Below are 12,935 nucleotides of genomic sequence, written 5' to 3'. Positions count from 1 at the left end.
ACACATATTCTTTGAAACTAACAAAAATTAAGGAAAAATAGAATTCCGTCTACTCTAATACAAAACTAAAATATTAAAATATTACATTCATAATTATTTACTTTTCTGATATGTAACAATATATTTATTTTGGAACATCTTTCTAAACATTTACAATGTATATTTTTGTATTTATTTTAATTACACTAGATATTTTAAGTATTCCTATATATACAATATATCTATTTTTGAGAGAATAATTTGTTTATAATTTTACTTTTCCTAAAAAAATAAAAAAAGACTATATCTGAAAATGTTTATATAATGTTTTTAAACATTTCAACTTTTAGGTAATATTTAATTTTAAAGGTAAAACTTTTCCCTTAGTTTTGGAAAGAGTAGAGCGGGATTAGGACACCTGTCTGTTTTTATTGCCATCGGTGCCCCCGTTAGGGAGATTCAGCCTCACTGTTTGTCTAGTTTATCATTAGCGTTGAAAGCAAAATATAAGAAAATTCCACATTTTGGTTTGGACGCTAGAAGGGAAATAGAGGGGAAATCTTCCAGTGGGGACACTAGTTCTGCTGAACTGGAGATCCCCAATTCGCTTAATTTGCAGGGATTTCCTTCAACTTCCTGGGGGACACAGATGACAAAAATCAATCGTACAGGGGTTATAACCCTCCCATATGCCATCCAAAAAAAAAAAAGTTTTGCCTATAGTTCTACTTTAACTTTTCAGTTAAACATGCAGACTACAACTATAGTAGCAGCTGTGACTTGTAATTTACCAGTAAACATTTGACTTGCATTAAATTGAGTCTCTCACGGCTAGTCAATCAGGTCTTCTCTGCTCACCTAAAGTGTATTTAAACCCCAAAACTAAAATGTAATGTATTGCAGCTTTTTTTTAATTTCGTTTTGAATAAAGTAGGGAAAGATGGGAACTCCTGTCATGTCTTTATTGCTGTCTGTGTCCCAGCTAGGAAGACACATGCTCTCCATCTGTCCTGGTGACCATTGTCACCAAGAAAGGAAGCGATGGGAAGTCCAAAATTTTAGAGTTATCAGATGAATACCAGAGGTGATGGTAAATCTTCCAAGAGAGACTTTGTAGGGACTTTCTGTCTCTTCTCGTTGCATCATCAGGACGACTAACGGAGTAAGGCCCCTTTCACACGGGCGATCTTATGTGATCCGCCTGTCAGTTTTTCAGGCGGACCTGATTGGATGCTCCATTAGTCCCTATGGGGCAGTGGGTGTCAGCGGAGACATCTTCGCTGACACCGGCTGCTATCCAATCCGATCTTGTCCGTGAAATCCGGACAGATGGAAACCTAATTTTCCATCTGTCTGGAGGATCGGATCAGATGAGAATGGACAAGCGGTCCATTCTCATCCGATCTCCCCATAGAGGACAGAGAGGATCTGACACCTCCGTCTCTGCTTACAGAGCAGAGATGGAGCTGTCATCTGCTTGCTCAGCAGGGATCGCGGATCGATCCCCCGCTGAGCAGAACGGACTCCGTCGGGCGCACTGCCCGTGTGAAAGGACCCTAATGCATGTGACGTTTTACTTATCTCCATAAATTAGGTGAAACAGGGTAAATAATTCAATTTACAAAGAGTAGCAAATAACCCCCATGTTTACAACTGTTAACTTGTTTTAATTACACAACTAAAAGTAAAATAGCAAAGTTAAACAGCCTTTGGTCAGACCTGCTGAGCCATCATGGAATCATGGATGTAACAATATACTAAGAGCTTCATCAACACAAAACCAAATATCAGTAATGTACAAAAAATATCGTTATTCCCATAATTATAACCCAAAGCCCTGAACCATTAAACAAATTTGAACAATTAAAAACAATTAAAATGTTATTAACCACATCTCCCTGGGAGCAACTGTTAAGTAAAAAGACAAACTCATCAATAATCAGAAAAACAAAAGATGTTTTTAAAAAAACAACTATATTTCAATCAAAATACTGCAATCATCACTTTTTCCATGGAGTAGAAAAGTAGAAATTACATTGTGAAAAAAAAACCACAGAACTCCTTTTAATTATTATTTTTTTATTTATTACTGCGATTTCATAATTTTTATTCTGGCAAAAATATCTCTAATATTCACTTTAATCTAGACTAATATCAGTTGATCTAATAGTGCTATAAGGCACAGGCGTGACATAAAGCAGAACGTTAACCTGGCAAAAGACTAGACCAAATGGAAAGCGATGGTGAACATGGTTCCTAAAAAGGCCACAAGTGGTAATAGTACTTTTAATAGTAATTTTAAATATAGCAATAGTATTTCTTTTTTTTTTTTTTCTTTACATTTAGAACACATACAGCTTTATTCAAAAAGAGTCCTTACTTTGTGTTAATTCTTAGGTTACACAAAACAATGAATCAGAATGAATCATGAACTGGTTTGATGTCGGCAAAGTGAATTCAGACCGGTACTGCATTTAAAAGCTATCCAAACCCAAGAACTAAAATTTCATAGATTGCAGTTTGCCAGTCCTCAAATGCATTGTCTACATTTGTTTTAATTTTTCAAGTTAAGAACGTTTTCAGAAAGTACAAAAAATAGCAGTTGATCCTGCAAGAAATTGTGTCCTTCCTATGTGCTGAGCTGAAAACGTGAACAATGTTATCTTTCTTCTGTAAACGACTAATTTCGCTCACCCTCTATTTAATGGAGATGAAGAGAGGAAAACATGTTTTGAAGTTCAACCTGGGTGACAACCATGGCTCCCTTAGTGGAGTGAGTGAGCGTTGTCAAGTCAAGAAGTGTATTATTTGTTGGTTTTCCAGTTGGAAAAAAGCCTGAAAAAGGAAAAATAATACAGACACCACATATAAGAGTTGGTAAGCTGTAATATATTACATTTTTGTTTTTTTGTGTTTAGATAAACATAAAGATTGGACACCTAAGAAATTCTAATTATTTATTAAAAAAGGATGAATTTAACAAAAAGAAAATAATTTCTGCAATCGAAAACTTATATATAAAACTTAGAGGTTTAAAAAATATTTCCTTTTTTCATTTATAAAGATGGAAAATTGTTTTTGAAGGTACATTTCTGGTATATTTTGCTGAATTTCCACTGAATTGATATACAATATTGCCTTTATAAAAGAACATAAAGTAAGAACGTTTATAGGACTTAATTAAACGTATGCAGCCCTGTGAAAAATTATTGAATTTTTGATGCTCTTCAGTACTAACAGATGCTGTATTAAAATGTGTTCAGATCTAATACTGACTTAAAATTAAAAAGCCCAAATCCATTGGTTTCACACTTAGCCTTATGCCTCTGGGAAGGTAAAATGAAAATACTGCAACCATCAGACATCCATACCAGTTAGACTGTGAACGTTTTAGCTTTTCAAAACTTTAGACTTTATTTTCCTTGTTTTTTAACTTTTTGTTTTCTTTTTAATAAGTCTTTTTGAAGCAATGGCAAACAGTCTATTCTTTCATTTTAAATGTGTCCACTATTGACCAAATACACACAGTATACGCTAGGTTACAAAATTTACATAATTAGATTGTGGAAACTGTCCTTAATTTTTTCTAAAACACATATTTTAAAATACAACTGCAGTCTGCAACTTTTTTTGATCATTCTTTACATTCTTTCATAACTCTTTCAAGTTGAACTCCAAGCAAACAGCTAGCTACACCGAAGAAATACATATAAGGGAGCTATTTTACCTGCCAGGATATTTGTATTACTGTTCACCCAGTCATAAAATTTACACAGTGCACTCCTGTCTGGCAGGGTGATAGACCTAATTTTTCCCTGCTGAAAATCAGTAATGCTTAGAGCAGTGGTTCTCATTTTTAAGGGTCCAAAACCTTACATTCTTCAAAAGTAAAAAATAAAGTTTATACTCGCATAGTAAAAGTATAGGAATGCAAATGATAGGAATTCAGGGGGCCTGGCAGCCCAATAGGCCACTAAGGAAGGTTGGGGGGCAATGTGGGGTCTAATGGCTCTCAGGGGGCCTGGGAGTGTGTTAGGCCACTTTAGAAGTTTGGGGAGGGCACTGTGGAGACTGAGGGCTTTTTGTGGGTCTGGGAGCACAGTAGGCTGCTATGGAAGTTTGGAGGGCACTGTGGGGGCTAATGGCTATTAGGGGTCTGGGAGTACTTTAGGCCATTATGGAAGGTTGGGGGGGGGGGGGCTGCGAAGGCTGAGGACTCTGAGGGGGCCTGAGAGCACTGTAGGTCACTTTGGAAGGTTGAATGGCAGTGGGGAGGCTGAGGACTCTCAGAAGGCCTGGGAGCACTGTAGGCCACTGTAGAAAGTTGGGTGGCACTGTGGAGGATGAGGGCTCCTACTGTGGTGGTGGGGGGGGGCTTTGAAGGTCAAGGACTCTCAAGGAGCCTGGGAGCACTAGGTCACTATGTAAGGTTAAATGGCAGTGGGGAGACTGAGGGCTCTCAGAGGGCCTGGGAGCACTGTAGGCCACTATAGAAGATTGAGTGGCATTGTGGAGGCTTAGGGTTCTCAGGGGGCCTGGGAGCTTTGTAGGTCACTATGGAAGGTTGGGTGACATTGGAGAGGCTCAGGGCTCTCAGGGGGCCTAGGATCACTGTAGGCCACTATGGAAGGTTGGGTGGGAGCTGGGAGGCATTGTGGGAGCTTAAGGCCACGGAAAGGGAAGGCCATGGCTTGGTGAATGAGATCCACTGACTGAGAGGACTTGTCCCCTCCCCCAACCTGTGACTGGACAGTGAAAGGAAAACCAGCAGTGTGATAAGCTCACCTCTTTGTCACTCTGCTCTGTCTTCCAATCAGCATTCTCCTTGCACTGAAGCACAACTGTTCCTTCTTCCTGCTTCTCCCTCCTCCATTTTGACCTCTGCTGTACAGATTCACTGCAAGAAATTGATACCTATTCAAATTCAGGTACTTGCAGCCATTCAAATTCACAAATCTACACCATTTGCATTGAAAAAAAAAAAATACATTTAGGGATGTATAAATTAATACAAAGTTGCATTTATTTTGTGTCTTGTTATAACTGCTAGGAGTCAGCTTTACATTTTTAAACAATAAAGTGAAAACAATATAAGATATAATAAGTACTCAAACTGTTGCTGTGATAAAGCCAAATGTGGAATGTCACATTCAGCTGGTATTCCCGTCTGAACTTTCCGGATCTGTTTATCTGCAGAGCTGCCATTGCTTGCCATTGCTTCCAAATAAAATGTCAGTCCCTAAACTGCAAAACAAATCATAGAATTTAAATTCCAGCCATTCATAATAAAGTTTACAAAGAGATTATTAAATATTTATTTTGCTTTATATATACTTTATTTTAAATACACCGGTTTCACACCGAACAAAATATATTGCTTGCCATGCTTTTGCTGTTCTCTTATTTTTAAAAACCTACAAATGTGAAACCTTGAATATTTTCAAATAACATGCTTATGGTGCAACACAAATTAGGTTGTTAGAAATGAATAAAGAAAGAAAATATATAGAGGAGATATTGACTATTACAAAATTGTGATGCATATTGTGGTGCAACCTGATAAGGTCAGCCTTTTCCCGGCTGAACCAATGACTGTGAAGTTTTTGATCTTCTGGTATCCATGACTGAATATATATTTTTGTAACAGAGTAGATGTCTTCTTTTTATATTTTGTCTAATAACGTAACTTGTGTTGGAAAGCGGTTGAATCGATCTGTGGGATTGTACAGGATCTGTCCATGCGCTGAACTGTCTTGATTTACAAAAAGAAAACAATGTTCGTGTTTTTTCTATGGTTTCAAATTTGTATGTATAATGTACGCGACCCATTGTCTTTGGACATAAAGAAGAGAAACATTAACAAAGAACTGTTTTGTGAGAAATACAGCTGTTTAAGTTTTTGTGGAAAATATTCGTACTCCATATTGGTTCACAAATAGTTTCCATCTTTTTTCACACTGCAACTTTGACCAAATATTTCAAAATTTTGACATAAATTTGTAGGATCGAAGGTAACCATTTTCACCAAACCACGGAATACCTAAATACTTTGTAGGTCTAGATCATAAGGATACATAAAGCTTGTATGAATGTTTTTTAATCTTTTTATTTTTTTAAACATGCAAAACCGAGTTAAAGAATAAGTTCAGGAAACATCCCAGCCACTCCTCCCTAGATCTATTAATATGCTACCTACCCCTGGCAGGTGCATACATACTTCTTCTGACTACAGGAACCTCTTGCATTGTCTACAGCAATGGTTCTCAAACTTTTTGAGACCAGGGTCTGGTAAATACCTTCCATGCCCCAACAGTAAAAATTAAAGCTTATTCTTGCACAATAAAAGTAAGGGAATGAAAAACATGCATTGAAATGTTGAATGGCTCTGGATGGGGCTGGAAGTCTTTGCACAGGGGGTGGAGGTTACTGGACTTTGAGAGAATGAGGTTTCTGGAGGGGGTTGGGGCACACTGTAGGAGGCAGATTAAGGTTTGGGGCACTATGGAGGGCTGGAGGCTTTGTAGTAAGCTGGGGGGCACTGTGAGAGGCTGGGTGGCAATGTTTGAGGTTAGAACAAACAGAAAGAGAGCCGCTCAGGTGTATGTTCAGAACCTGGTGCAGGTCAGATCCGTCATCCAAGAGTAGAAGAAATCCAAGTTTGATACCGCACTCAAGGTGATATGATGAAATCAATAAGTTATTTTATTCCTCATAAATGAAGCAAACAGACAGTGTACAAACAGATGTGTCGGGTTGACGCATTTCACGATGCTGTAGATCGCTTATGAATATGTTTGTACACGTCTGTTTGTACACTGTCTGTTTGCTTCATTTATGAGGAATAAAAGAACTTATTGATTTCATCATATCACCTTGAGTGCGGTCTCAAACTTGGATTTCTTCTACTATTGAATGTTTGAGGTTGGGAATGCTGAGGGCTTAGTTGGGGTCACTATGGGCTACTGCTGGAGGTTGGGGGCACTATGGAACCTGGGAAGCACTGTGGGAGGTTAAGACATCTGCAGCTGCCTGGAGGCCCAGGAGAAGGGAGGCTGCAGCCCACCAGTGGGTCACAGCCCTGTGGATGGGAACCACTGGTCCACAGCTCAGCTATTAACAATCTAGTTCTGGGATTGATTTGCAGCTCCGATATTAAAAAAATATAGTTTTGGGATTACCATGTCTATGCAGTAATGTCCTATAGATTTGAATAGTTTTGGGATGACTATGTCTGTGCAGTAATGTCCCATAGATTTGAATGAGATGTTGGCCCCATCGTACGGGTATGCCCTATTTAAGTGGGATATTAGTGGGCAGGCACTAGACTGTGGACAATGCAAGAAGTAGGTGTGTCTCTGCTTAGCACCTTTTAGGTGGCTAGAAATAAGAGAGCTTTATATGTTTCCTAAACTTGTCTGTCAACACAAAAATCGAAAAAAAAATCTAAATTAAGGCATGCCAGACAATTAAAAAAACAGCTAAATAAACCAATGAAAACACATTGCAGCTTATGTTCATAGCCCATTGTACTTTTCTTTTTAACACTAAATTTCAAATATTGTACAAGATTAAATTTAACGCAATGTCCACAACTGGAAGAGTGAAGTCCAGAAGAGCCTTCTATATGCTCAAAATTCAAAATGTCTTCTCGGCTGTATACATGTACTGTGCAGTTATCATCTTGGCAGAGGAAAGCATTTTTTAAAAGATTAAAGCTTATTTAAATTGGACGTGACACCCACAGGAGCCACACATTTACCAACATTCCTTAGAAAATATGAAATAAAATTGCAAAAGCCTCTGACCAAACTCAGTTGATATCCCCCTATTCTCCGCCCACTGCCAATGTTAGACAGAATAAACATTGGGTGCGGTTCTTTCCTTTGATCACTTTAGGATTCTGAATGTGTTCGTACTGTGGATAAGTATGGTCATGGAAACCCATTTCGAGAGATAACCAATATTCACCAAAGTACAGTGCTAAAATAATTTAGAGATGACAACTAAGTCTTTTGTGTCTTAGAGTTGATGTCTTACGACTCAGTTTTTGAAAAAAAATCAAATAGTTAATGAATCTAAATCAAATGTTCTCAGGTTGTATTAGCAATTTACCAATAACGACTTTGTAAGAATTCCTTTTCTTAAAAAAATAATTGATATACAAGGTAGACCAGATCCAAGAAAAATATAAATGCTATAATTTGTTTTTCCTTTTTTAAGTAATCTGCTTTTGCTACAAACCAACCAAAATTTCCAGGAAATAACCACCTTCTCAAGTCTTTATGAACCATGGAACTCCAACTAAGCCACCAGTCTATCTCTTACCATGATTTCTCATGAATATTGGTTTGCTCTATAAAATGGTTCCTACACTAATCACAGGGGATGTCCGTGTGTAGAAACAATGTATTCCATGTATTGTTATCCTAATATGTGCACCATCACAAGCCCACGCTGGATGATTTGTGCTAAATCTTTTTTTTAACCCAAACATGATGAAGGACCTAATGACATGCTGTTCCCTAATACCCATATACCTGAAAACTTGTCAATTTTTTCTTTAACAGTTATTACACTCATTGTTATTTTTCCAGCTAAGTTCTCTCTGGAAAATGTTGCAAGGCTTTTCTTGACTGTCCTTATGGTGCCATTATATGAATTCTTAATTCTTCTCCATTTTGGCTCCTCATTGTATGGACCATCAGAGATTGTCCACAGCTCCATTTTGGCACCTCATTGTATGGACCATCAGAGATTGTCCACAACTCCATTTTGGCTCCTCATTGTATGGACCATCAGAAATTGTCCACAGCTCCATTTTTGCTCCTCATTGTATGGACCATCAGAGATTGTCCACAACTGTGCCATTATTGAAACACAAAAGATCCCTTGAAGGTGCCATAGAAACAGTGGTCTATAAGCAACTTGCACCTGTTTCCAGAAACAGCTTAACTAAAAACAGAATAAAAACTACAATGAAAGAAAAACCTTAAAATGAATACGGTTTAAAATAGCTAAATTTGAGTTAACTTTTTTTTTTTTTTTTGCCAAACTTCCAGCAAAAGATTTAAAACATTATATTAATTATTTTGAATTGTGGTAGTTACTCCTATTTAGAAGTAGTAATGGTGATGTGAATTGATGCCAAATGGTGGACTATGACTAGATCTCTTCCCTTATGTTTCAATGCTGTTTTAAAAGTCACTATGCACTATGCCTATCTCTTTAAATGATACCAATGTATGATGACTTCCATGATTAATAGCCATTTTTCTTTTTCTTTCTTTTTTTTTCTAACGATTTTCACTGTGTGGTTGGAAAATAGGTATTAGATGGGAGCAGGACTTGTAAGATGTGAAATGTTCAAGATTCAAGTCTCGATTCAATAATTCACTTATTCACTCAAATTTTCATCCCTCTCTGCCTCAGTTTTCCAATTCTAATTGCGTTAATACTGTAATTAAAATCTTCTCACTTGCTTCTTGTGTGTTGACTGTTTATTTGCTTGAAAATATTATTGTCATGTAAAGCATTATGGGGCAAAGTAATGGCCTGTGTGGATGGGCTTTTGGTTTGTGTCGATGAGTAAAGCAGTGTGCTTTCAGGTGCATTTTAATTGCATTTGATAGTTTGAGACGCTTCTGAGATTTAGAGTTCATTGACAAGTGCAGTTGACCTTTTTTTTTTTTTACCTGCAGTTGATCTCTTCTTACCTACAGTTGACCTTCTTCTAGCCTGCAGTTGACCACCTCCTAAGCTGCATTTGGGCTTGTGTTGATGACATCAGTTTGAGATGCTTTTGAGATTATTTCAAATTTAGTGACAGGTGCATTTAACCTGCAGTTGACTTTTTTTTTTTTTTTTATATGCAGTTGACCTTCTTTTTACATGTAGTTGATCTTCTAACTTGTAGTTGACCATTTTTCTACCTCCAGATGACCTTCTTCTTACATGCAAGTTGACCTTCTTCAAACCTACAGTTGACCACCTTTTTACCTGCAGTTGACCCTTTTACCTGCAGTTGACCTTGTTCTGTCCAGCAATGATCCTCTCCCTAAAGCCCCATTCACACTTTATTGTGAAGCTCGAAGCTACAAAACATTGGAGGAGAAAAATTAATTTATTCTTTATGGAGATGGTTCAAATCTCCCCTACAAGTCACCTGAAGCCAAACACCTGAAGCTCCAAAAAGTTCTGGAGCTTTTTTTGTAGCTCGAATCTGGCAGCTTGGTACATTTTTAACCACTTACGGACCACCCACTGTGTATTTACATTGGTACTTTGTTGTTAAATACTGCAGATTGCTGCCAAAACCCCGGTATTTTTTTAAATGACGGGTCCTCTTTAACATAAGGGTGGTCTCAGCAGCGGATTCGCCGCTGGATCACTCTCATTGGCAGTGGGAGAGGTGCCCCCCCGCTGCTTCCCGGTCGTTTTCCATACTTACCGGCGGTAACAGGGAAAAATGATCTGGTCCGCTGTCCCCTCAGTCAGGAAATTGAGTGAGGGCAAGTTGGCCCTCACTCGACTCTATGGCCTTGGAGGACCGAAGCAACATCATACGTCGCTTCCTAGCAACGGATTTAAAAAGCCCATTTTTTTTCTTTTTTAGTGTAGATGTGAGATGTGAGGTTTTTTTGACCTCAGATCTCACATGAAAGAGGTCCTGTCATGCTTATTTCTAATACAAGGAATGTTAATAGGAATAGAAGTGATCAAAAACAATAAAAAACTTTGTTTGGAAAAAACAGGATTTCACTTTGACATCAGTACTCCCAGTGCTCAACACTCAGATCCGGCGTTCACCTTCACCACACCACAAGTGCTCCCCTTAGGAATGGGCACTCACCAGAAATACAATGATCATGCGCCTGTAAGTATAGGTTGCTTGCACCCTTGAAGGCCAGGAACACCACTGCTACCACCGGATGACCACTGCAACCAGGTATCCCTCCACTATAGACCCACTGCTGGGTCAATCACAGCGTTGTATATACACAGGGACCTTCAGATAGTAAAGGCTATGGATAGCCTATCACGTCCAGAGGGATTCTCACCGATAAACATAAAGGGGAACAAAGGAAGAGATCTAGTGCTCTCTGTATGGTTGCAGTAAACCGCTTTATTGAGTAAAAGGAATGGTACTCACAAAGGTGGCGCTTCCAAAGCGCATAGCAATCAGCATAAACGGTATCTAGGAAGAGACAGCTTCCAGCACGCAGGCTCTGTCCCCTATACGCGTGACGTCGAAGCCCAACCACAGGCGTTGACTTCCTTCCCCTACTAAGGAAGTGGTAGCAGTGGTGTTCCTGGCCTTCAAGGGTGCAAGCAACCTATGCTTACAGGCGCATGATCGTTGTATTTCTGGTGAGTGCCCATTCCTAAGGGGAGCATTTATGGTGTGGTGAAGGTGAACGCCGGATCTGAGTGTTGAGCACTGGGATTACCGATAACAAAGTGAAATCCTGTTTTTTCCAAACAAAGACTTTATGGATATAAACTTATTTGTTTTATGAGGACTGTATGATTAACAATATGCATGCACATATTGAGCGCTGCTGAATGTAATTAGTGCTGAATATTTTCCAGTTTTAGTATTTATTACATTTTATAAAGATTGTTTTATTATTACAGTAGCTGCTATCAGTGAAACTTATGATATTTAAATGATTTTATCTGTATGAAATATCTCTAACATCACAAGCACTGGGCGAGTGTTTGAAGCTTCCTTTCAACCACTTTTTTCTAATTAAAAAAAAACTGTGTAAAAATCAAAAATAAAAAATAAAATAAATAGGAAAAAATTAATTTAAAGCGCCCGTCCCCATTTGCTCACGTTTAGAAGTGAACGCATATGCAAATCGTGCCCACATATGTAAACGGTGTTCAAACCACACATGTGAGGTATCACTGCGATCGTTAGAGCGAGAGCAACAATTTGAGCCATAGACCTCCTCTATAACTCTAAACTGATAACCTGTAGAAATGTTTAAAATGTCGCCTATGGGGATATTTAAGTACCAATGTTCGTTGCCATTCCACGAGCGTGCGCAATTTTGAAGCACGACATTATAGAAAAAAAATTGGGGTAACTTTACTGTTTTCTTATTTTTTCATTCAAAAAAGTGTATTTTTTCCAAAAACATTGCGTTTGTAAGACTGCTGCACAAATACGGTGTAATAAAAAATATTGCACCGATCTCCATTTTATTCTCTAGGGTCTCTGCTAAAAAAAAAAAAAAAAAAAAAAAAATATATATATATATATATATATATATATATATATATATTGTTTGGTGGTTCTAAGTAATTTTCTAGCAAAAAAAAAACGATTTTAACTTGTAAACAAGAAGTGTCAGGAAAAGGCCCAGTCCAGAAGTGGTTAAAGAGTTTATCTATAGAAATGTATTGAAACGCTTGATATTTGCATTTTAATGCATTTTGTAGCGTATTTTTGAGTGTTTTTCTGCTCAAATGCAATAATTAAATAAAAATATATAATAATAAACATAAATAAAAAACCCCAGCCCTAATATTAACCCCTAACCCTAATCCTAATATTAAACCCTAACGTTAATATTAACTCATAATCCTAAACCCTAATATTAACCCTTAACCCTAACCCCTAAGCCAACAAACAAAATAAGTAAATATTAAATTGACCCCTAAGCATTAAACCCTACCCTACAAAAGAAGCAAATACTGTACATAAATAATAAGTAAATAAATACATTAAAAATATATATATATTTTTAAATTAAACCCTAACGTTAATATTAACTTATAATCCTAAACCCTAACTCGAATATTAACCCTAACCCATAACCCAACAAATGAAATAGGTAAATATTAAATTGACCCCTAACCATTAAACCCTACCCTACAAAAGAAGCAAATACATAAATAATAATAAGTAAATAATAAATACATTAAAAAATGCTGAAAAAATATAGCAA

Source organism: Pelophylax lessonae (assembly GCF_965119305.1).
Source record: "Pelophylax lessonae genome assembly, chromosome: 2".
Classification (NCBI taxonomy): Eukaryota; Metazoa; Chordata; class Amphibia; order Anura; family Ranidae; genus Pelophylax; species Pelophylax lessonae.
This window is presented reverse-complemented; position numbering follows the sequence as displayed.